This window comes from Macaca mulatta, chromosome 17, assembly GCF_049350105.2.
Source record: "Macaca mulatta isolate MMU2019108-1 chromosome 17, T2T-MMU8v2.0, whole genome shotgun sequence".
Taxonomy (NCBI): domain Eukaryota; kingdom Metazoa; phylum Chordata; class Mammalia; order Primates; family Cercopithecidae; genus Macaca; species Macaca mulatta.
This window is the reverse complement of record NC_133422.1, coordinates 95,660,533-95,688,006: the sequence shown is the minus strand read 5'-3', so window position 1 is coordinate 95,688,006 and position 27,474 is coordinate 95,660,533.

Below are 27,474 nucleotides of genomic sequence, written 5' to 3'. Positions count from 1 at the left end.
TTATAGTAATTTATGCCCAGATTCTGTCCAGGTGAGCCAGTTTCCTGAGATCGCTGAAGAATCGCCTTGATGAGAAAAGCTGCAGATCATTTTATCGGATCATGTTTAGCTCAGCTTAACTTAAAGCAGGGCTAAAATGCCATAACTCCACACCGGGGCTTCCCGAACCCCTCTCACTCTATAATGAAGCACCACACACCCACTTCTCAGCCTCCTTTCCTGAGGGACACCCCCCAAAACAGCCAATATTTCTCATTTCAAATTCTACATAAGCTTCCTGCAGCCCCTTGATATATAGGAGCTATGAAGATACAGGACTTCAATGCTTTTGAAACATACATTTATACTTATTATCCTTAATAAAAAGCAACAAGTTATCCACTGTTTTGTTCTCTGAGTTGATCTGCCAGCCTATAACCAGTTTCCAAATGCTCCTAGATGTACTGAACCTCCGCAAGTCACACTGTGGTAAGCAAATGAAATGCATGACACAGTTTTACATAACATTCATATGCAAAAAGATGAATGCATCTCTTCCAAACACATAATAGGCTGTTCTAATAAAACACTGGGGAATTTAAATGTACTACACAATAGCAATTCCAAATCCAATAAAAAAGAAAAGTGGATACATTGTCTTGAACTAATAAGCAAAATAGAATTTAAAATTTTTAGTGCTATTTTTGTACAAAACAAGAGTTGGGTTTTTTTTTTCTTCTTCATCTCCCACAATAGAGTACAAAGAATGACAAATCGTTTGATTCTGCATAAAGCTTGGAAATAGAGTATTAATCTTAGGTTGATGTAAAATATATCGTTTAATGTAAAAGAGCATATTGTAGAGAAGAAACGGGACTGTATATGGTTACAAAACCTGAACACTTGTGTAGTGTCATGCTCACAGGGGTACCAAATGTGATGAGGAAACAGTCACGTCATTTTTCAAAAAGAAGTGATAGGTTCCTTTCCCAGCCATATGGGAAATTAGTTTTGGAGGGAGTGTTAAAACATACCCCAAAATTGCCTCCAGACATAGCCAACCACCCAATCTTTGCTCTTTGCTGGGTTTTATTTTAGCTTTGTTTGTTTTTGTTGTGTTATATTTCCTGAGCATCATTCTACACGTTCTCTATTTTCATAATCGTTACTATCTATCATCTGTTATCAGGCAAGCAAATTATGCTATATACTGGATCAAATGGAAGAAAATATTAATTTTGACCCCTGTCTCACAGCATAAGTGAAAATCAGTTCCTGTTAGATTGTAGATCCAAATGTGAGAGGTAAAATTTAAAGTTCTAGAAGACATCATAAGAGAATATTTATATGATGTTGAAGTAGACCAGATTTCTTAAATAGGTGCTAAAACCACTAACCTTAAAGAAAAATATTAATACTTAACTATATTAAAATTAGATACTTCTGTATATGAAGAGTCAACATGAAGTAAATTTAAAAATATAAGCAGGAGAAGGTACTTTCAATATATATAACTGCCAAAGGACTTAAATCCTGCCTATTTAAAGTATCAATAAAAAGGGAAAAAAATAAGTAGTAGAAAGTTGAACCAAAGGCTTAAATAGACACCTCACAAGAGAGGGTATACAAGTCACCAGGAAACATGAAAAGGTATTCAACCTCATTAGGAAAATGAAAATTAAAACTTCAATGAGATGTCACTCCACACTTGTTAGAATGAATAAAATTCCAAAAGACTGAGAATACCAAATGTTGACAAGAACACTGAGTAACTGGAACTCTCATGTAATGTTGGTGGGATTCTATAATACAGCTTCTTTTGAAAACTCTTAGATAGTATATGACCGTGTGTGTAGCTCTAGGATCTAGTAATTCCACCTCTGGGAATGTATATACATGTGCAATAAATGACATGTCCATCAACATTAGAATAAATTATAAAATTGTTGCATATTCATACAGTAGAATACAACAATGAAAACATGCTACATTCAACTATGTTGATGATCTCAAAAACAAAAGTAGATGTACACACAAAATTACATACTAATCAATTGCAAAGACAAGCAAAGTTACCTGTGGCATTAGAAATCAGGATTGTGGTTACTTTTGCAAGAATAGTAACTAAAAGGGAGTATGAGGTGGGGCATGGTGGCTCACACCTGTAATCCCAACACTTCGGGAAGCCAAGATGGGAGAACCACTTGAGCCCAGGAGTTCAAGACCAGCCTGGGCAACACGGTGAGACCTTGTCTCTACAAAATGACAGTAACTAAAAATAAAATAAAAAGGAGTATGAGGAGGGCTCTGGTTGCTAACATTCTGCTTTTTTTCATAAGTTGTAGGCACATGGATGTATTCCCTTTATGAAAATTCATCAAACTGGGCTCTTAAAGCCTGGCTACTTTTCTATATATACACTATACTTCAAAAAAATCTTTTATTAACATATTAAGAATGGCATGGCAACTATGAGCCCTCCTGGGTTGTCAATCCTCCCACCTCAGCTTCCTGAGTAGCTGGGACTAAGGAATACATCACCATGCTCATATTTAAAACGAAGAAGGTTGATTCCCACAACTGCAGACTAATTATATTGATATTTGATTTCAGGGGAAAAATAGTAAATCTGGTGAAAATCGCTTCTATATCATAAAATGCCTTTAAGCCAAACTATTTTCTAATAGAGCTTGTATATGTTTCTATAGACCATCCCATTTTGAATGGCATTATAATGCCAAAACCAGCTAATTTTAAGAAAACAAATTAAATTAAACTATTTTTCTGATACGGCTTGTGTATGTTTCTATATACTGCCCGGTTTTAATAGAATTATGAAGCCAAAAGCTAGTAATAGTAAGGAAAAGAATTAAATGAGAATTAATTTATACAACAGGGTGCAATTAATTCTAAACTGCTATAATATATTAACTCACCAGGAAGGAACATCAGGAGTAACCCAGACCTGCTGAGAGAGTGAGGGTATCAGAATGCCACAGTCAGTTTTATGCCTGCCAAGTCTGTATCATTGCTAACCAAACTCAAATACAGTTACTTTGAATATCTGCTCCATTTTCTCCATGTTTCTTTCTTTTATTAGTTGCAGGATAACTAGTAAAAAAAAAAAAAAAAAAAAAAGATGCAGTTGTCCAGTGAGGTATCTCATACCTTTTGTGATGTAAGACTTTCAGGAAGGAAAATTCAGGACACATTACTCAGGATAGTTGATTGACTTAGACTGGAGATAAGGGAACACCGTAGCCTCACCCCTCTCTTTCTTACTAAGAAAAAAACAGATAACCAATAGAATATGGGATGGGAGACTTAACTAGGACTTCACAAAAGACATGATGGAGGTGTAACGGCTGCAGTATTCAAGCGTTCCCAGGAAAGGGACATTAAGAAGCAGTGGGACTTGGCAAGAGGTTAGACCAGGGCCAGTGAAGGAAACTGCACCTAGGAATGTAGCCTATGGACTTTAGATGATGTATGATGTTGACAGCTTTCTTTTTTGCGTTTCTAATTTCCTTATACCATCCTCAAGCCTCCACTGGGGAAGTAGGGTAGTAAGAAAGCTGCTAGAGAGTAGAGACAACTAGAAGCAGCAGCTTGACAGGAATTGAGCCAGTTGGACATTTGCAGCTACAGAAAGCGAGCCAGTCCTGAGGCCCTTCAGCAGACTGTAGGGGAAGAGAGGATGGCTTCCCCACTGTGATGGTTAACACTGAGCGTCCACTTGATTGGACTGAAGGATGCAAAGTGTTGATCCTGGGTGTGTCTGTGAGGGTGTTGCCAAAGGAGATTAACATTTGAGTAAGCGGGCTGGGGAAGGCAGACCCACCCTTAATCTGGGTGGGCACCATCTAAGCAGCTGTGAGCAAATATAAAGCAGGCAGAAAAACATGAAAAGGCGAGACGGGCCTAGCCTCCCAGCCTACATCTTTGTCCCATGCTGGATGCTTCCTGCCCTGGAACATTGGACTCCAAGTTCTTCAGTTTTGGAACTCGGACTGGCTCTCGTTGCTCCTCAGCCTGCAGGTGGCCTATTGTGGGACTTTGTGATTGTGTAAGTTAATACTTAATAAACTCCCCTTTGTATATCTATATCTATCCTATTAGTTCTGTCCCTCTAGAGAACCCTGACTAATCTACCTACCCAATGGGACAGAGCTCATATTTGACTGTCCACATATTAAACAGAAGCATTTAGAGAGGTGGGGTCTACACATGGAAAGAATCTTGCACACAGTAGGTACCCCAAAATAAGTAGCTATTATTATTATCATCTAGTTTATGCTACAAAAGCATCAGGAAAGCCTCTACAATACTGTTGAAAATCAAACAGTCTATGGCCAGTTAGGAACTGGTCTGTACAGCAGGTGAGTGGTGGGTGAGCAAATGTTACCATCTGAGCCCCACCTCCTGTGAGATCAGTGGCAGCATTTGATTCTCATAGGAGTGCCAGCCCTATTGTGAACTGTGCATGTGAAGGATCTATTCTGTGCCCTCCTTATGAGAATCTAATCCATCTCCCCACCACCCCTGTCTGTGGAAAACTTGTCTTCCAGGAAATCAGTCCCTGGTGCCAAAAAGGTTGAGGACCACTGGTCTACGGGAACATACACAATCTCTATTAGAAAAATAACTTGAATTCGAGGTACCCTGCAATACGGAAATTATGATATCACAACTATGGAAAGTCACTGTTTGAAAAGTAAGACATTAGTGCAAAAGTAATGATTTCTAAGAAAAGTTTGGAAGATTTTGTCAGTAAAGAAAATGCAGATAGAGACTGGGAAGAATTTCAGAAGAAGATTCACCTACAAATAGTCAGGGTTGTGGAAAATTGCATGTCATTAGAGATTCTGCTCTATGAATTTTCTTTCATGTTCATTTTCCCTTCATAGGAGGGATGCGAGTGTCAAATGAAGTATGTGATATCTTTTGCACTGTGAAACTGTCAGGAAAAAAATTTAAGATGTGTTACCAAAGCACATAAAATTCAAGCTTTTAGGCCAGGCACAGTGGCTCGCGCCTATAATCCCAGCACTTTGGGAGGCTGAGGCAGGCAGATCACCTAAGGTCGGGAGTTTGAGACCAGCCTGACCAACATGGAGAAACCCTGTATTTAGTATTTTCTACTAAAAATACAAAATTAGCCAGGTGTGTTGGCGCATGCCTGTAGTCCCAGCTACTCAGGAGGCTGAGGCAGGAGAATTGCTTGAACGCATGAGGTGGAGGTTGCAGTGAGCCAAGATCGTGCCATTGCACTCCAGCCTGGGCAACAAGAGCAAAACTGAATCTCAAAAAAAAAAAAAAAAAAAAAAAAAAAAAAAAAAAAAAAAAAAGCCAGGCGCGGTGGCTCACACCTGTAATCCCAGCACTTTGGGAGGCCGAGGCAGGTGGATCACGAGGTCAGGAGATCGAGACCATCCTGGCTAACATGATGAAACCCCATCTCTACTAAAAATATGAAAAAAATTAGTTGGGCATGGTGGCGGGCGCCTGTAGTCCCAGCTACTCAGGAGGCAGAGGCAGGAGAAAGGCATGAACCCAGGAGGTGGAGCTTGCAGTGAACTGAGGTCGAGCCACTGCACTCCAGCTTGGGAGACAGAGCGAGACTCCATCTCAAAAAAAACAAAAACAAAACAAAAAAAAAATCAAGCTTTTAATAGATCTACTAAAGTATAAAATTTCATCCATGCAGACACAAATACCGTATTTTACATATGGCATATTATTCATTGTTATGGAGTAAAATAGGTACATTAAACAACACAAGGCCATGGGCACAAGATGAGTAAAAATACATACAATATACTACATGGTGCTTAAGAGGTAAGCTCTATATAAGATGCACAAAATGAGGAACAATTCTGGTGAGCTGCACTCGGCTGTACTTAGATGAGCTCTACGGGACAGCAGAGGCAATGAGAGGTGTCTTAGTCCATTTGTGTTGCTATAATAGAATACCTGAGACTGGGGAATTTATAATAAACAAAAATGTATTGGCTCATGTTTCTGGAGGCTGGGAAGTCCAAGATGAAGGGGCAGGCATTTGGTGAGGGTCTTCCTGCTGCATCATTCATGGCAGAAGGCAACAGAATGAGAAAATGAAAAGGAGGCTAAAGTCATCTTCTATAAGGAATCTACTCCTATGATAACAGCATTAATACACTCAAGAGGTCACAGCCTTCATGGCTAATCACTTCTCATTAGGACCCACCTCCCAACATTGTTGCATTAGGAATAAAGTTTCCAACACATGGTTTTTGGGGGATATATTCAAATTATAGCAAGAGATTACTGTCCAACTGGATGGAAGGGCAAAGCTAGTAAATGTGGCTAGATGAGGCTGACACTTATAACTGGGAAGCATATAATGAATACTTAAAACATTGGGGATGGGGCAAATGAGTAAGTCTAGAGGAGCTGACTGGAGTTACCATCCAAGTGAGAAATATCAGCATTAAGGGTGAGCTCAGTTTCCATCTTTTTTTACCTGATCCATGAAAGCAATGTGGATTTCTAAAACCAACCCAAGCAAAAAATTTATCGATATAGCTTGAGTTTGAGTCTTTTCAAGAGTTCCCTGTGCCATCTGGCACCACTGAAAGCCTCATGTTAGAGTGGGGTGCACTCCTCCATTAGTGGCACAGGTGATGAGCATGCAGTGAGGTCTGCTCTGCTGCGAAGGTCAGTGACGTGCTGAGCTACACAAGATGCCCATGTCTGTAGCGCAGGCTCCAACGTGTATCCTTAGGCACGTGTGGGGCCCTTCTTTCTATACACTGAGGTGTTGCACTGGCTGCCCACTGAGATGCTTCAGGTCAAATCAACATCTCTTTCATTAAACTGCTGGGAAGCCCTGTTTTCCACACTCATGATTTACATCACTACTTCCTTAATGAAAGGTCCACTATAGCTCATGGAATCCTGCATCATGCTTTCCATGAACAAATTACGTGGGGTAGGCCAGTCTCTTGAAATTCTTACTTAGCAGAGATTTGTCCAAGTGCCTTTTAAAATATTTCCAAAATATTCATTGGTAACATGTTTTTAAATAATCAGCCTATATAAATCTCTCACTGACTCATTATTATAATAGTACTTATTATGGCAATTTCTAATTTGTCTCCTGAGATAATTTTAGTTTTCATATTTCTATTGTAAATATTGTGAATAGCACCTATTATCATCATTCTGTACTGTGGCCTTTATTACACACAACACAAAAAATTACACACAGACCTTCAAGCAAATCCAGAGTTTAGAAAAGCAAACTAAAAACATTCCTTTTATTTGCTAGAACAGTCCAGATCTGAGAGAGAGAGAGAGAGAGAGAGAGAGAGAGAGAGAGAGAGAGAGAAACCTTGGACAAGTTCTCACCCATAGGAATTTGTTCTGGGGTTGCACCAGGTTGGCCTACATCCCTGAAGATACAGAAAGCAAAGGAAGAATTTGCCTCTAAGTATTAAGAGTGCATTTTTGTTTGAATGGTTCTGAGTTTGGGATAGAAACAATGATAGCACAAGCAGTAATCTGTAAGAGTAAAGATTAAAATAAAGAGGTATTGGACTCTTACTTAGATTTTGCTCTGGTTCATTCAACAAGTATTTCCTAGAAATCTTTGTGTCTGGGGTAAGCGTAAGGACTTCAAAATGAATGGAGCCTGATCTCCAACCTTCAGAGAATAACAAGACAGTGGGGGTAAGAAGGGAGAGCAGACATATAGACTTTATGGTTGCACAGGAAGCCTAAGTGTACATGTACATTGCTTAGTGTAAATTAATTGCAATGCAATGAGAATAGAGTGAAGAGAAGCAAGCTTCTATGGCACCAACTTTACTGTTTTTATCAAATAGCCATAATCCATACTTAATTACAGCTGGATAGACTACAGAATTCACAACCAGTCCATATGATCCTGTTCAAGATGGCAGACTGAGTGCAGACATGTACGTCCACTTCTTCCCAAGACTTCCTTAAGATGTTAATAAAGCAATGTGGTTTTTATTAACTACATACTCCCAAATTAATTAAATATGGACAGCCTAAAACTAGAGATGAAACAAATTTCTAGAAGACAGAAATAGGTGCAGAGAAGGCTACAGCTGAGGAGGAAGCCAGACTCTGGTGGGACCTCAGTACAGCTCTGTCAGGATGATAGAGGTGGCAGAGGGCGGGGTGGGAAGGATGTTAATTAATAGTCTACATCTGAAATGCCTGAAGCCCACAACTCCATGTACAGATTGTCCTGCAAGACAGATGTTTAATCATGAAGAAAGCAGCAAGTCTTTTTTCTTTGAAGAAATAGACAAACTATCAATTGATAATTCTAATACTTAATGTAGGGTTTTGACATCCTGAAGCACAGCCCCCCAACATTCCAGCATTAGGGTAATCCTAAGTTTAATCACTAGGTCCTCTAAAATAAAATCCTGCTACTTTACAAATGCCACCAGGGAAACCTCAGTCTGAACACGACTGGGAAAGCAAGAACCACCAAAAATCTGAAGAAAGCCTGCAGCATGACAATGACGATGACAAATTATGCAGAAAAGCTAATCCCAGAGGGAAAGGAGGGGGACTTGCAAAAATGGCTAATTAATGAGAATTAATATCAATATGAGAGTTGATATGATGATGTATTACATCCAGAGAAGCAAGAGCAGAAGAGGAGCAAAAGAGGAAGGAGAAGGATAGGAAGAAAGACGTCTCATGAAAAAAGAACAATTACTTCAAAATCATGCTACTTTTTAATTCTCATATTAATCGCCTTCTATCTGGACCATGCCTACTTCTGTTTTGTTTGCTTTAGTGGAGAATAAGAAGGTGAATCAATTTGAACATTTTTCCTTAAGTTGTATGGGGATCGTCACACTGGAACCAGAGAAGGAAGTGTAATCAAAAGAAGCTACTCGGTTCTCAATTTTCAGTAAGCAATGTTTGTATAATCATCTTAACAGAAATTCTGCATGTTCATTCAACACAGGTTTATTGACTCCCTACTATGTGCCAGGCTTGTGTAGGCGCACGGACTACAGCAGTGAACAAGACAGGAAACAAACAAGCCTTCCCATTGTGCGCTACATTCTAGAGGAGATCCATAATATATTGTAGATAATCATTAGGTAAGTGTTGTAGGGTTAAGTACATTGGGGAAATGCTAGAACAGGCAAAGAGGGATAGGGAGTGAGTTGTGAAGCAAGGTGCATAGGGGCCAATGAAAGTAGGTGAAAAGATGTCATCCGAGGAAGACTTGAATGTGGCGAGGAGGTAGCCATCCGAAGGCCATGAACAGCCTTTTGACGAGAAGGCTATTTGCCTACCAAAAGGGTAAAGAAGTCTGTCCCGGAGCAAATGAGTGAGAGAGTGGGAAGGTGGGAGGGAAGTTGAGTGGGAGGAGGTGGGCGGGTTGTGTGGGGCTTTACAGGTCCTTAGACGGACTTTGGCTTTTACTTTGAGTGAATGGTGGACATTGCAGGGAATGGGGCCGGATGAGTGATGCGATCTCTAACAACATCATTCAGGCTGCTGCAATGAGAACAGGTTAGAAGTGGCAAAGGTGGAAGCAGAGAGACCAGTTAGGAGGCTATTGCAGTTTATTGTTTTTTAATCATTCTATATCCAAACACGGGAGGCTTAATCCATGTTAAAACTCAGATCGTCAACGTTAGCAGCCTGGGAATATTAAAGTCAATGCAGAACTCAAAAAGGTGGGAGCTCGGGATGGAGCGGAGAAGACTGGGATCAGTCAGTTCCTTTAAAAGACACTGCCTTTCATTATCAGCTCTTTTACGCTCTCCAGTTTTTAAATTAGATATATGGATAATCAATTTTTAAATTGCAGGTTAAATATGCCAATTTCAGTCTAGAAAGTAGTCAAGATAAATACCGTATCACTTATATTCAAGTTGCTTCTTTTTGGCATTTGGGGCAGAACTTACTCCCTCATAGTGGCTTTCTAAATTATTTTAAAACATCTATTTTATCATCTCTTTCAGTCATATGAACATTTTCTGCCATCTTCATTTACACATCTGCGGCACCCGGTATTAAACAGCCAACATTATGGTACAAGACAAGGAGGTTGCTGGATTTAAATATTCAGCATGGGGAATGGTAGGAAAAATTGCAGAAGATTCCAGGCTCTGCCACTTAAGAAGGATGTGCCTCAGAACAGATATTCCTGAGCACCTTCCTGAATATCCCTGAGAACTGGTACAACTGGCCCAAGATAAGTGTTGAAACTGAGGGTTGTTTTGAGTGCTTAATAAGTAAATAGATGTGGAACACTTTGTAAAATAAAAGGTGCTAAATATTTTTAGTATTATATAGTTGATATTTCATGATCATTAATCATTAATGCTTTGCACAGTGCTCCATAAATTCTACATATTTTACTTTGTCTTCATTCCTTATAATAATTGTTAGTGAAGGTGTGCTATTAAGTAAAACAGCAACTACCCTGAACTTTGATTCAGATATGACAGGTGGCTGGTCCCATAAATCACTTTGTGATATTTTAAATCTAATTTCTTCATCTTCCAGTTTCAGGTCAACATAATTTCTACAATGAATTCTTCAGAGTCAAAGAAAACATTTTAAAGAACTTTACTCTTTTCCTATGCAAAGTTGGTCTTATGAAAATGACTTTGCTCTTATCATATAACTTGCATGCTGGATTTTATCACGTGGTGTTTTGGCATCTATATGAAATTTAAAGGAAATTATTTCATTCACCATGAAATGTCTCTGCATACATCTCATATAAGAGGCTCCCTAGAATTAAAATACACCTGTGAAAAGAATAATTGCTCCTTCCAACACCCTAGTCATTCATAATATCAGGTCACTGAATGTTTAGAAACCAAGTTGTAACTAGCTTGCAATCATATGATCTTTGGCATGGCTGACAACAGGCCTTTTAACTACACATCCTACAATAAACAAGAAAGCAGGCCTCATATGTTCCCTAAAACTTTATTATTGTGCTAACCTTTCAACAAGAAATGGCATTTTGGAAATGCCACATGCATTTTAACTCTTGTTCCAGTTACTGATGGCAAGAATGACCTACCAACAAAGATAGAGGATCAAGAATCTCATCATTACTCACATACTAACCACAGTCATTCGAGGTCATTACAACCCCATTTTTCACTCAGGAAAATGCCATTTTATTTGTCATATTGCTTTAAGAAATATTACTTTATATTACTACCAGAGAACTGGAGTGTCCTGGGAGAGTTTAAGTTATAAAGTCCTATACGGACTTTATTTCCAGTATCTTCCTGTATCTCTTTTGTTAAATTTTCTCTTTTCAGGTTGATCAACAGGAATTGCTCTAAATGTCCAAGCCCAGATTCACATACGAGTGAAGGAAGAATGGAGAATTTTTTTTTCTCCTCAAATATATCTTCGAAATATCTGCAGAGATTCTAAAAAGAGGGGAAATCTTCTTGTCTATTCTAGTCTGAAGAACAATCTACAGGCAAGAAAATCTACTCCCCTGGACCATGCAGATTGGTAAGGATGTAATTAGCATAATAAATAGGTTCAAAAGACTCTTGCTGAATCATTCAAATTAGCCAAATCAACTCTGACCACTAAACCGGATGATAGTTGAAGCTTCCAATGTGGTCAGCATTCGGAACTGCCAAGGGTTCAAGTCCAAGGGCCCCGTTTTAATAAATACTCTAGCAAATGCATTTATGTTTTATTCATCAAACACCAATTGAGATGTAAATATTTATGTCAACCATGACCATAGGTTGTAGGAACAACAGTGAACGAGACACCAAGTCATTGCCAAGTCAGTTCCCATTCCTGATGGGGCATAGAGATCAATAAAGGAGAGCAAGGGGCTTTGGGGTGTTTCGTGTTAGAGGATGTTGTCATTTTACACATGGTGGTCACAGATGTCCTCTGGGATAAAATGACACTTCAGTAAAGACCCAAAGGAAGGGAGACAGTTAGCCATGCGAATGATGAATTCAGAGCAGACATCTCTCTTGCCTCCTTACTTGTCTTTAAAAGCAAAGTTTCTGTCACTTTTGTTTATATTATTTTGATATGGAAAATAGAGGATAAGCTAAAATAATAATTATTTTTCTTCTACTGCATCCATTTTTAACTTTCAGAAGCTAATTGCCTATTTCCATCTTCTCACTTCTGCTAAGTCACCTTATGATTCATCACACACAGAAAACGTCAACGACAATCTCAGTCTTTGAGAGGACAGGCCATTAGGATCAACTCAGCGGCTGTGTGCTGTGCTCCAGTGAAAAGCTGGATGAGAAATGCATGAGAGGGACATGAGAACTTACTGCATTTTCTTCATGCTTTTCTTGAAGCCTCTTGCCATAGATGATCCATTTAGTTGAATCTCCACACTACACATGCATCATAGAACCAGGGATGACAGCCAGCAACCCTTCTAGGGGCCAGGACAACTTTTCATTTCTTTTAAAATGAGAAGAAAAAAATGAAATTTCAGTTTTTTCAAGAGTCTTCATTTGGACACTTAGTTCTGATTTCGTGGTCCTCTTCCTTTCTAATGCAAGCATTTAGGATACAGCCATCTTTCCAGTTACAATTTTAACTGCATCCCATGAGTTCTGTTCTGTAACACTGGTGCTGTCATTCACTTCCAGATATCTTTAGATTTTCATAATGGACTCTGCTTTGACCCTTGAGATACTTAAAATTGTGTTTTAAAATTTTAAATTGTGGATAAGGATTAATATTTTATATGGCTTTCTAATTTGATTGCACTGTGGTATGACTACACTGAGGAAACATGGTATGTTTGATATTCGTTTTTGGCATTTATTAAAATTTGCTCTAGTGTCACTATTTAGGAAATTGTTTAATGTGTCATGAACATTCAAGAATTCTTTACATGTTGGGAACAAGGATGTGTATCCATTATATCAAGCTTTCAAATTTTAATCTCCTATATCCTGTCTAATATTTTTGTTTATACTATGCATTACTGAGCACAGCATGTCAAATCCCTCATCATGACTGTAGATCTGTCCATTTCCAAATGTAATTTAAAATGTTTGCATCATATAGATCCAAGTGGTAACATGGGGGAACACAGGTTTAGAATTCTAGTATCTTACTAGAAATTTTTCTTTTTTTCTCTTTGTATAGTGATTGTCTCTATCCTAAATTTTGTTTTATCATTAAAGTCTGTGTGGTCTGGCATTAACGCTGCCAGTCACTCCAGCTTGCTTTTGGTTTATATTTTCCTGAAATACTGTTCTCAGTTTCAACTCAACTTTTTTCTATTCCATATTTTAGGATTAATTCTCACAAACAGCAGTCATAGTTAACTCAAAACAAAACTATTATTCACTGGTTTTTCTGTGCCAAGTACAGTTCTAGGCAAAGGGAGAACAGAAGTGAACTAAACAAAGTCCCTGCAATCAAGGAGTTTACAGTCTGCAGGGGGCAGTCAGAGGGCAGGGGAGGAAGAAAGACAATAACTAACAAGGTAATACAAGAGGTATGAAGAAAAACAAATTAGAGTAAGAGGGTATGGGGGAGTGGGAGGGAGTACTGTTTTGTGGAGGGTAGTCAGTGAAGAATTTGCAGATATAGTGGTATTTGAGAAGCCAGGGAAATCAGGGAGCAAGCCAGGGAAATACCTAGGAAAACAGATCCCAGGCTTATAGAAGAACTGGGGAACAAGCCCAGTCAAAGCAGGCTTGGGCACACTTGGAGATAGCAGGCGGCCAATCCCACTTCTGTAAGTAGAGTGAAGAGTCACAGGGAGAGCACAGGAGAGGAGGTCAGTCTGGGGTGGACCAGTGAGATGGAGGGATAGCGCCCAAAAGGGCCTGAGGTGACAATAAGGATGCTGGACTTTCCTCTGACTAAAATGGAGTGCACGAGTGACCAGATCTGATTTCCACTGAAGAACAGATTATGACAATATTCCAGGTGAGAAACTTGTATGGATGGCAGAGCAAGGGTGGGCAGCACTGAAAGCAGGGAACCATGGTCAGATTCTAAATGTATCTCGAAGGCAGAACCAAGATGATTTGCTGTTGGGTTGGATGTAAGATGTGATGGAAAGGGCACATCAAGGATGATTCCAAGTTGATGAGAAGAATTGAATAGCCATTTTCCGAGATGCAAGACTACAGGAGGAGCAAGTTTAAGAAGAAAACCCAGAGTACAATTTGGAAATCTTGTTGGGTTGACAGGAGGCTTAAAAACCAACACCTCAATTCCAATTTTGGGTTTGAAACCAAAGGCTTCTAGGGTCAAGCAGAGAGATCAACCATCACCTTTCCTACTAAAGATGTTTGGAGAATATGGCTTTGTTGTGAAAGTCAGTTGGGCGGGTTCTCTCTCTCTCTCTCTCTCTCTCTCTCTCTGTATGTGTGTGTGTGTGTTTCTCTGTCTCTCTACCTCCACCTTCCAGTCCAGACCTTAGAAGAGCACACCCAAGGAAAAGTTGAAATCTAAGGGAAGACATACTTCCCCAGTATTTCTGCCTCATACAGATCCAAGACAGAGAGAGAAGAAAAAAGTGGATTTCCAGGCTTTGCAACATTTCATTAGATTAGTTAGACTCACTCAAGAACTCCTGAGCCATTGGTTATGGGAAGAAGCCATAAGCACTAGGGCCAAAGGCTAGAAACACTACTGTAGTAGGCCTCTTGACATGGACACATGAAGAACCGGGAAATAAGTTTTGTTTCCTAAGTTTGAAATGACCATCACACACTCAAGTGCAACATATTTACAGATTTTGTTTAACCAATCTGATTCTCTCTTTTAAAAATAGTGAGTTTGTTTACATAGATCATAATTATTGAAATTTTAATTTCTATAATATTTTGTTATTTCTGTTTATTATGCTTTTATCTGCCCCTTTCATTTTCTCTTCTCTATATTACATTGGCCAAGTTCTCTTTATTTCTTTTTTTAACCTCCAACGATCTGGAAGTTTTATTTTTTAGTGTTACATTTAACAACCCACACACCTCACTAACAAATATCTCTGATCATCAGAGAAATGCAAATCAAAACCACAATGAGATGCTATCTCACACCAGTGAGAATGGCTATTATTAAAAAGTCAAAAAATAACAGATGCTGGCAAGGTTGAGGAGAAAAAGGAATGCTTTTACACTGTTGGTGGGAGTGTAAATTAGTTCAACCGTTGTGGAAGACAGTGTGGCAGTTCCTCAAAGATCTAGAAGCAGAAATACCATTTGACCCAGCAATCTCATTACTGGGCATACACCGAAAGAAATATAAATCATTCTATTATAAAGATATATGCACGTATATGTTCATTGCAGCACTATTCACAATGGCTATCAATCTAAATGCCCATCAGTGATAGACTGGATAAAGAAAATGTGGTACATGTACAACATGGAATACTATGCAGCCATAAAACAAAATGAGATCATGTCCTTTGCAGGGACATGGATGGAGTCAGAAGCCATTATCCTCAGCAAACTATTGCAGGAACAGAAAACCAAACACCGTGTGTTCTTACTTATAAGTGGGAGCTGATTGATAAGAACACGTGGACACATAGTGGGGAAAAACACACACTGGGGCCTTTTGGTGGGGGTTATGGGGAGAGAGAGAATCAGAAAGAATAGCTAGTGGATGCTGGGCTTAACACCTAGGTGATGGGATGATCTATGCAGCAAAACACCATGGCACATATTTACCTATGTAACAAACCTGTACATCCTGCACATGTACCCCTGAACTTAAAATAAAAGCTGAAGAAAAAAAAGAAAACAAAATCTAATCAGTAGTTCAATTCTAGTCAGAATGGCTGCAAGAAACTTTTAACTTTGATTATCTGTTTCTGATCTTATATATTATTACGGCCAGCAATTTACCTCTATCTTTTCCCCATAATCTGGATCTGTTATTCTTGTTTTTGTTGTTCTGTGTATTTATTGTTTGGTTAGATTTCCCATATACTTGTCTTTTCCCCGCACCTCACCATTGGTTTTTGCAGCTCACTTAACTTCCTTCTTCCTGCAATATATTCTTCAGAAGATTTTTTTTTAAGTCTGCCTGAAAATATCTTTATTTTTCCTTTGTTCTTGAATGATAGGCTAGCTATGCAGCATGACAGTTATTTTCTCTCAATACCTTGACAATTCTAGTGCTTTTCGTTTTCATTTTTGCTATTGAGAAGTGAACTGTCAATCTAGTTGACAATTAATCTGTTTTTGCTTTTTTTTTTTTTTTTTTTTTTTTTTTCTGAGACAAGGTCTCTCTCTATTGCTCAGGCTGGAGTGCAATTGTGTGATCTCGGCTCACTGTAGCCTCCACCTCTTGGGTTCCAGCGATACGCCCGCCTCAGCCTCTCAGGTAGCTGGGATTACAAATACATGCCACCATGCTTGCCTAATTTTTATAGTTTTAGTAGAGACCAGGTTTCACCATTTTGGCCAGGCTGGTCTCAAACTCCTGACCTCAGGTGATCCACTCGCCTCAGCCTCACAAAGTGTTAGGATTACAGTCCTGAGCCACTGTGCCGGCCTCATCTGTTATTTTCTCTGCTTTTTAAGATTTGGGGGGTTTATTTGTTCTAATCTTCAATTTCACTCGGATATATCAAAGAATACTTTCACTTTTATTCACTCTGCTTGATAGTCTCTGGATTTTCTAATGTACACATTCATATCTCTCATTAATTCTGGAAAACTATTAGCCATATTTTTTCCAAGCATCATTTCTTCTCCCACTCTTCCTATCTTCTCTTTCTCCTCTCTCCTCTTGACATATGTTGGAGCACCTTGTTCCTTTCCTCCAGGCCTATTCATCTGTTTCTTATTTCTTATCGTTTTATCACACTTTGCCACATTTTGCATTCCTTCAAACCAATCTTCCAGTTCACAAATTGTCTCCCTAATTGACCTTAAATACTAATGAGTCCTAAAATTATGTGTCAGACAATTGTCACCAAAGTCAGACATTGCCTCTGAACTTGAATCCCCCATAACCAACAACTAACCTGACATCTCCACTTGGATGTGTATCAAGCTTTCATGTCCAGAAATAAACTCTTGAACTGCCCTATACACCCTGGCCCCTCCCACATCTTTCTTCTCTCATTGAATGGCAACTCCAACTTTCTAATTGCTCAGGCCAAAAACCCGGAGTGGTTGTACCTTTAAGTCTTAATCCATCTTGAGTTAATTTTTGTATAATAGTGAGAAATAGGAGTCCAGTTTCATTCTTCTGCGTATAGCCAGCCAGTTACCCCAGCACCTAGAAAACCCCATAGTCAGCTTTGTCAAAGATCAGATGGTTGTAGATGTGCAGCTTTATTTCTGGGTTCTCCATCCTGTTCCATTGGTCTATGTGCCTGTTTTGTGCCAGTGCAATGCTGTTTTGATTACAGTAGCCTTGTAGCATAGTTTAAACTTGGGTAGTGTGATACCTCCAGCTTTGTTCTTTTTGCTTAGAATTGCTTTGTCTATTTGGGCTCTTTCTTGGTGACATATGAATTATAGAATAGTTTTTTCTAATTCTGTGAAAAATGACATTACTAGTTTGATAGGAATAGTGTTAAATCTTTAGATTGCTTTGGGAAGTATGGCCATTTAATGATGATTCTTCCAATCTATGAGCATGAGACATTTTCTATTTGTTTGCATCATCTATGATTTCTTTCAGCAGAATTTTGTAGTTCTCCTTGTGGAGATCGCTTACATCCTTGGTTAGATGTATTTCCAGGTTTGTGTGTATGTGTGTTTGTGGCTATTATAAATGGGATTGCATTCTTAATTTGGGTCTCAGGTTGAACGTTATTGGGGTGTAGAAATGCTATTGATTTTTGTACATTTATTTTTGTATCCTGGGTCTTTACTGAAGTTGGGTCTGTTCCGGGTTTTATCTTCCTTAGACTTGGGAGGTTGTATGTTTTCAGGAATTTGTCCATTTCCCCTGGATTTTCTAGTTTGTTAGAGGTGTTCATAATAATCTGAGAATCTTTTATATTTCTGTAGGATCAGTTGTAATTTAACCTTTGTTGTTTCTGATTGTGCTTATTTGGATCTCCTCCCTTTTTTCCTTTGTAAACCTAGATAGCAATCTATCAATTTTATTTATCCTTTCAAAAAAGCCAGATTTGGTTTTTGTTGATTCTTTATATTGATTTTTGTGTCTCAATTTTGGTCAGTTCTGCCCTGATTTTAGTTTTTCTTTTCTTCTGCTAGCTTTGCAGTTAGTTTTTTCTTGTTTTTCTAGTTCCTTCAGGTGCAATGTTACATTGTTAATTTGAGATCTTTCTAACTTCTTGATGTAGGTGTTTATTGCTATAAACTTCCCTCTTAACACTGCTTTAGCTGCATCCCAGAGATTTTGGTATGTTGTGTCTCTGTTTTCATTTATTTCAAAGAGTTCTTAAATTTCTGCCTTAATTTAACTGTTTACCCAAAAGTCATTCAAGAGCAAGTTGTTTAATTTCTATGTAATTGTGTGGTTTTAAGAGATCTTCTTGGTACATATTTTTGTTTGTTTGTTTTGTTTTTGTTTTTGTTTTTGTTTTGAGATGGAGTCTCACTCTGCTGCCCAGGCTGGAGTGCAGTGGCACGATCTCGGCTCACTGCAAGCTCCGCCTCCCGGGTTCCCGCCATTCTCCTGCCTCAGCCTCCTGAGTAGCTGGGACTACAGGCGCTGCCACCACGCCCGGCTAATTTTTTTGTACTTTTAGTAGAGACAGGGTGTCGCCGTGTTAGCCAGTATGGTCTCCATCTCCTGACCTCGTGATCTGTCTCCCTCGGCCTCCCAAAGTGCTGGGATTACAGGTGTGAGCCACTGCGCCCAGTCTTATTTGTATTTTTATTCCACCGTGGTCTGAATGTATGGTTGATATGATTTTAATTTTTGAATTTATTGAGACTTGCTTTACGACTGAGCATGTGGTCAATCTTAGAGTATGTTCCATGTGCAGATAAGGATAATATGTATTCTGTGGTTGATGGATTGAGTGTTCCATAGATGTCTCTTAGATTCAATTCGTCAAGTGTCAAATTTAAGTCCAGAATTTATTTGTTAGTTGTTTGCCTCAATGTTCTAACACTGTCAGAGGGTTTCAAGTCCCTCACTATTATTGTGTGGCTATGTCTTTTCATAGATCTAGAAATACTTGTTTTATGAACTTGGGTGCTCCAATGTTGGGTGTGTATATATTTAGGATACTTATGTCATCTTGTTGGATTGAACCCTTTATCATTATGTAGTGCCATTATTTGTCCCTTTTTAACTGTTGTTAAAGTCTATTTTATCTGATATAAGAATAACAACCCCTGCTCTTTTTTGTTTTCTGTTTGCATGATAGATCTTTCTCCAGCCTTGAGTCTGTGAGTGTTGTTATGTGTGAGATGGGTTTCTTGAATACAACAGATGAATGGGTGGTGGTGGTGGTGGTGTTTTTTTAATACAACTTGCCACTCTGTGCATTTTAAGTGGGGCATTAAGACCATTTACATTCAAGGTTAATATTGATATGTGAGGCTTTGATCTTATTATGAAGTTACCAGCTGGTTGTTTTGTAGTTTCTTTTGTATGTTGCTTCAAAGGGTCTGTGGATTATGTAGTTAGGTTTGATTTTTGTGGTAGCAGGTGTTGCTCCTTCATTTCCATGTTTAGAATTGCCTTAAGGATCTCTTGCAAGGCTGATCTAATGGTAGTAAATTCTGTTAGTGATTGTTTTTCTGAGAAAGATTTTATTTCTCCTTTGCTTATGAAGCTTAATTTGGTTGCGTATGAAATTCTTGTTTGGAGTTTCTTTCTTTTTTTTTTTTTTTTAAAGATGCTGAAAATAGGTCCTCAGTCTCTTCTGGCTTATAGGGTTTCTGCTGAGCTCAAAGTCTGCTGTTAGCCTAATGGGGTTCCCTTTGTACATAATCTGACCTTTTTCTCTAGCTGCCTTTAAGACTTTTTCCTTAGCATTGACTTTAGACAATCTGGTGACTATATTCCTCGGTGATGTTCAGATTTTTATAGCACCTGGCAGGTGTATTTGGAGGTGTATTTCTAGCCAAAGAAATTCAAGAATACTCTTCTGGCCTTATACCTCCACCTCCACCGTCTTTTCCAGGGTTGTTGCTAATTCTTTCACATAATACCAGTTCTTTAGGCTTTAAGAAAAGCCAGTCAGCATCTGCTCTGTCTTCTCTCTTCCTTGGTACTGTCACCACCCGTAGAGGCCACCCCCAGAGATGTTGGTATTTTCACTGAAGCGGTACATTAACATTCCTTTTCAACTTCACCATGCATTCCCAGACATTTGCTTTCTCTGGATCACCATGCATTCCCAGACATTTGCTTTCTCTGGATCACCATGCATTCCCAGACATTTGCTTTCTCTGGATCACCATGCATTCCCAGACATTTGCTTTCTCTGGATCACCATGCATTCCCAGACATTTGCTTTCTCTGGATCACCATGCATTCCCAGACATTTGCTTTCTCTGGATCACCATGCATTCCCAGACATTTGCTTTCTCTGGATCACCATGCATTCCCAGACATTTGCTTTCTCTGGATCACCATGCATTCCCAGACATTTGCTTTCTCTGGATCACCATGCATTCCCAGACATTTGCTTTCTCTGGATCACCATGCATTCCCAGACATTTGCTTTCTCTGGATCACCATGCATTCCCAGACATTTGCTTTCTCTGGATCACCATGCATTCCCAGACATTTGCTTTCTCTGGATCACCATGCATTCCCAGACATTTGCTTTCTCTGGATCACCATGCATTCCCAGACATTTGCTTTCTCTGGATCACCATGCATTCCCAGACATTTGCTTTCTCTGGATCACCATGCATTCCCAGACATTTGCTTTCTCTGGATCACCATGCATTCCCAGACATTTGCTTTCTCTGGATCACCATGCATTCCCAGACATTTGCTTTCTCTGGATCACCATGCATTCCCAGACATTTGCTTTCTCTGGATCACCATGCATTCCCAGAAATTTGCTTTCTCTGGATCACCATGCATTCCCAGACATTTGCTTTCTCTGGATCACCATGCATTCCCAGAAATTTGCTTTCTCTGGATCACCATGCATTCCCAGAAATTTGCTTTCTCTGGATCACCATGCATTCCCAGAAATTTGCTTTCTCTGGATCACCATGCATTCCCAGAAATTTGCTTTCTCTGGATCACCATGCATTCCCAGAAATTTGCTTTCTCTGGATCACCATGCATTCCCAGAAATTTGCTTTCTCTGGATCACCATGCATTCCCAGAAATTTGCTTTCTCTGGATCACCATGCATTCCCAGAAATTTGCTTTCTCTGGATCACCATGCATTCCCAGAAATTTGCTTTCTCTGGATCAAAGTGAGGAGAGATTCTGGGGTTTTCTTATTATTATATTACATTTATGTTTTAAACAGTATTTATTCCACAATTAACTTCTTTAAAAAACCAAGTAATTAATTCTAAGCCAAGAATAACCAAGTAATTAATTCTTAGATTCTTTACTTACTCCTAAAGTTATTACGGAATGGCATACAAGACCTGAGGAAACCTGGAAAATTATCAGTTTGTCTTTAAATTATCTTCGTCAGACGTGCAGAAAATATATGGGAACTGAATAAAGAAAGAGCTGAGAGCTGGATAAAGAAATAGTTGAGAATAGCAGAGGGACTAAGAAAGGTTCTTCAAGCTTGGCCTTTTTTTTTTTTTTTTTTACGAGACAGAGTCCCCTATGTTGCCCAAAGCTTAGCACTATTGACTTTTGTGCTGGTTAATTCTGTATTGCAGATGTTTGGCAGTATCCCTGGCCTCTACCTAAGAGATGCCAGTAGCACCCACACACACCAGCTGTGATGACCAAATGTATCTCCAGATGTGGCCAAATGCCCCCTGGGAAGGGTAAGAGTTGATCATCCCATTGAGAATCACTGGCCTAGAGGTTCAAAATCCATTTTCACCACTTACAATCTGAATGATGTTATCCAATATCCATTCTTTCTATCCTTACTAATAGAACCCCAAATTTGATCAGGTTTGCTATGTGCCCAGCTAAAAAAGTTAACATAGTTCTGCCTATTGAGACCTAAGCTGAAGTTTTCTGGAAGGCTTTTGTTGATCTGATCTAGGCGACACTCCTTTTCCTTTCACCCTCCCCTTTCTCTTTGCCTGAAATGCCAGCACAGTGAATGGAGCAGCAGCAGTCACAATGTGCCCATGAAGACCAAGTCATGCACTGAAGATGAGAATGTAGGAAGGTGGAAGGAAGCTAATACAAAGGCCAGCAAATCCAGCTTGCCTGTTTTTATACAGCCTATAAAAAGAATAGCTTTTACATGTTTTAATGGTTACAGGCAATTTTTTTAATGTATAATATTTTATGACATAAAAATAACATGAAATTTGTATTTCATTGTCCATAAATAAAGTTTTATTGGTACACAGTCATTTGTTTACATATGATCTGTGCTGCTTTTGTGCTCTAAAGGCAGAATTTAGTAATTGCAGCAGAGATGGTACAGCCCACAAAACCTAAAATACTCTCTGACCTTTAACAAAGTTTATCAACTTAGACAGAATAACATCCTTGACAACTCAACTCCAGACTTTTTGTGAGAAAAATAAGCTATTTGCTTATATAATCCACTATTTTTCAGGCTTTATGTCACTTCCAGCCAAAGGCAGTCTAATTGGTGCACAGCTAAATGAGATTTGATGAACTGGAAGAACCAAGGGCAGCGTAATGAGGACAGTGTCTGGAGGACATTCTGCAGATGTCAGGACATCTAATTTATTTCCCTATAATTTCCCAGGGATTTTAAAGCTTTTGTTGGAATAGACTGTTTCTATAAAACTGGAGAGGAGGGAAAAGATGGAAATTTTAATGAATGAATCTTTATAGAACTCAGCAGACAACTAGGTGCACAAAGCAGATAAGAAGGTGCAGTAAAATAATAATAACTCAGTGTATTAGTTATGTATTGCTGTGGAACAAATACTCCTAAGCAACAACACTTTAATCTCACATATCCTGTAACTCAGGAACCTGGCCATGGTTTAGGACTTGCATTTGCTGAATCACAGTGACAGTAGACTGGAGCCATCTCAAGGCTCAATAGGAGCCACTTCCACACTCACTCACAAGGTTGTTGCCAGAATTCAGTTCTTTGCTAACTGTTGGGCTGAGACCCTCTGTTCCTTACAGCTATCATCCAGAGGCTGCCCTCAGCACCTTGCCACACAGCCTCTCTGCAGGGCAGCTGGCGATGTGGCAGTGGCTTCACCAGAGTGGGCAAGTGAGGATACAAAAAGGAGGGTGACCCAGATAGAAGTCACAGCCTTGTACAACGTCATCCAAGAATGACATCCCAGCACTTCTGCTGTATTCTGTTCGTTAAAAGTGAGTCACTATATCCAGTTCCCACTTGAGGGGAGGAGATTAAGCAAAGGTGTGGGTACCAGGACATAGGGTCATCAGGCACCTGTCAGAAGCTCCCTACTACACCCAACCAAGTGTTCAAATTCATGGATTATTTTCACCTGGATTACTTTTGCTGCTAATCTTGGGACCTTCTCGAAAAGCAAAGGAAGTGGGCCCAGGCCCACGAGCAAGTCTTTCAAATGTCATCCCTGTGTAAAGATTTGTGTCCTAAATAGAAAGAGGTTCCTGCTCCCACCTCGCTCCAGCCAACACGTAACCATCTCCGCCCTCTCCGCTCTTGTCTTGGGAGTCTGTTATGTTAGCCAAACACCAAGAGAACAATTCTAATCCTGTCACCTAGAATCTAAGCATTTTTAGGAAAGTGTTTCCCATAGGTAGTTTACCCTTTATCTTTTGTCTTAAAAGTGTTTGTTGCTTTTCCCACGATGTGAGTTCAGAAATGCAGGCTGGCTTGCTCGTGAGTACCTACCTGCCAGTAAAGGCAAACAAGGCTCCCTTGGCTTAGATCTTCTTGCCCTGCGGTCTTTCCCACTCTCCCTCACTTTTCCTCCTTAGCCTTCCTCCTCCAAAAGAGGGCTCCCTCACTTCACATTCCCCTCTCCCAGTGGGAAGTGCTGTCTGAAACAAAGAAGCCCTTGCCTAGCCCTAAGACGGCTCAAGTGGCCACTTCTGACCAAATAGGCTTCAAGTTGGTGTTACAACTAAGCACCGAGGGTCTGTGAATTAGACCCTTTAGTATGTGCAGTGCTGCTTTGATCTTGGCAGACAACAGCCCTCATCTGAATGCCCCCTACCTCTTCTTCTAAGCGGACACTTCAGCTTCAACCTCCCTTTGCTGAGACAAACCAAAGAGTTAATCAAACTCCTGAAATGAGTCCCGGGGAGTTGGAAACATGGCATCTTGCCCTGTCTATTCTGCAAATTTAAAAACACTGGGCTTCCAAAGAGCTGATACTTGAGGGTCTTTTAAATGCCTAGAATACTAAACGGGCTGGGGGTTTTCTGTTCTTAGGCTAAAACAGCTGAAAGAAGAAAGAAATACAAAATCCTTTATTTTCACCTTTTGGACAGATCCATTTTTCATTTAAAAAGCAATAAATCAACAGATTCAAAAAGGAAAATATGCATAAATGTATACATACCCAATAATTACACTCAGTTGTTTGCAGAGCTTTTTACTTAATTCATCTTTTTCTTTTCTTTAAATGCAACACAGTGGGAGACCTTTCCTGCCTGTCCATTCAGAAGCAGGTCAGTGGGGCAGCCACCAGTAGACCAGCTTGCATGAGGATGCCACTGCCCCTGGGAAAAACAGAAACAGTGAAAAAGATGTTGAGGACTGATGGGATTAAGACTTTCAGGAAGGCAATAATGCAGACATAAATTTTACCCCCAAATCTCTGGAAGAGGTAACCCAGGAGGGCAGAGGGCTCACTCCCAGGTAAGGAGGGCATTGAATTTCCTGGCACTCATCCTCAGGTACAGGTTTATGATCAGCAAGGATGGAGGCTTATTAATATGAAAGTGAAGGAAGCCAGTCAGCTGTCCTCTGCAAGGAAGGACGGAAAGAGTCTATTTAAAATAAAATCATCATAAAAATGAAGAAACAAATGACAGACTGAATGTATAAATGCACAATCCCTGGACCATCTAATAAGAAAAGAACTATCACCCTAAATCTGCAGCAGCCTGCTTAGGAAACCAAGCCCCTTATCTATGATAAACAGCCCAGGAAGACAGCCTGCTAAAGCCAGACTTGCAGGAAGCTAGTCTGCTATCTTTAGTGATAACCCAGGAAGCTGAACAATAACTTCTGTAACAAAAGACCCAAAATGTTCAGGACTTAATTAATAATTGTATTAGTCAGGAATCTCCAAAGAAATAGGACCAATAAGGACCAATACATATATTACATATATATATGTATACACACACATATATATTACATATGTATTACATATACATGTATGCCTGTACACACATACATACATATATATGTGGATATTTATTATGGAAATTGACTCATGCCACTATGCAGGCTGAGCAGTCCCATGATATGCCATCTGCAACCTGGGGAACCAAGGTGGTGGTGGTTGTATAATTCAGTCAAAAGCTGAAGGCCTAAGAACCAGGGGAGCCTTCCCCACCTGCCAACTGCTGGAGTAAGTCCTGGAATCCAAAGGCCTGAGAACCAGAAGCTCTGATGTTTAAGGGCAGGAAAAGATGGATGTCCCAGAAGAGAGAACTTTCTGTGTTCTTTTGTTCTATTTGGGCCGTCAAGAAATCAGATGATGCCCATGTGGGTGAGGGTGATCTTCTTTACTCAGTCGTCTCATTCAAATGCTAATCTCTTCCAGTAAAACCCTCACAGACACACCCAGAAATAATCTATTACAAGCTATCTGGGCACCTCTTAGCCCAGTCAAGTTGACACATAAAATTAACCATCACAGTAACTGACGGCCTCCCTAATTTTTGTGCCTGCTTCTAATTTAGGACCAACCAGAGAAAGCCAACTATGGCCCCAACCAATCAGATAGGCTTCTGTGCTCCAGGTTGGCCACCCTGGGCTTCCCCAGGCCAACAGCTTCCAATAAGGGCACACCTGAAACCATCCCTTTTGCCCACTGTAATGCTCTCCCACTCCCCTGCCTACCTTTGAGTCTCTGCCAAATGAAAGTGATGGTGGCCAACTCCCTTGCTATGGCAAGCGCTGAATAAATCACCTTTGCTTTTCTCATGTGAGTGGCATTCAATTTTTTCTACACAGGCAACTTAAAAGGACTAAGGTATATTTCAGGAGTCTAGCTTTTAAAATCTCCAGGAAGACACCCTCCAGGGTGAGGCCTTGGGTAGAAAACAATGTTACTCTCACTGTCACTGTCATCCATCCTTTTCTGTGTCCCCCAAGCCTGAGGCAGCCTCAGAAGGAAACCAAAATCAAGTTAGCTCCATGAGTTCAAGTGCTGATTCCTCACCTTGAGTTAGCTTCAAACTTTTCAGGCAATATTTGGCAAGTCTCAAAACTCCTTAGCCCCTCTTATAACAATGCGCTTTGAGTTCTGAACATTAATTTACATGATGTATGTACTTTATTCACTTATCCTTGTTTTCATTTGTTTCTTTAGTATATTCGTGTAGGTTTATTTTTCCTCTTCAGTTAGACAGCTCATCAACCTTTATCTATGCCTATCATCCCTACCCAATACCCTTAAAAGTGCTTCACACATGGAAGGCTTCTGATCACTAACATTAACTGACTTTTAGAAATCTTGTGTCTTTCAAAGATTTGAAATAAATGACTCTTGTAAATATTAATACATAGACCTTTGTTTGTTTTAACAAAGGTGAATCTAAAATGGCTTGCCACTGTGAATCAAATATAATTTCAGTACACATTAAATATATGCATATACTGGTTCAATGTTTTAGGTAAGGAAGAACTAGCTAAAGATATAACAGATAAAATGCTAAATCTTAGTGGCTTCAGAGAATAGATATGCATTTTGTTCACAAACGTTATTCCCTATCAGAGGGCAGATCTCCAGTGACTTAGGGACCCAGGCTCCTTCTGCCTCACAGCTTCGTCATCTCCAATGCCAAGTTCCTCAGGTTACTACACTTGTCTGTATCAAGCCAGAGGGGAAAGACCATGGGGGGCCATACTGTGAAGTTTTTATGAGCCAAGCCAAGAGACGTGAACACGACTCTTAGCACATTCCATCAGTCAGATCTCAGTCACGTGGCCACACCTCACCACAACAGGGCTGGAAAATAATTTAACTCTGGGCTCAGAGGGAAGATAAAATGGCTTTGGTTAAGAACTAACCAGTTTCTTTCACACTTATCAAGGCAAAAAACAAAACAAAACAAAAAAACTCTGCTGTCAAGACCTCTTTAGAAATATCACTCCCCTAACCCAAATGACTGGCTTAGTCACTGGAAAATGTGCACAGACTAAGCTCTAAATTGGATTCTTCATACATCAAAGGGTACAGTAAAGCTCCTGACAGCCCCTGCTTCTCAAACATGAAGGACAGTTCACAAGGA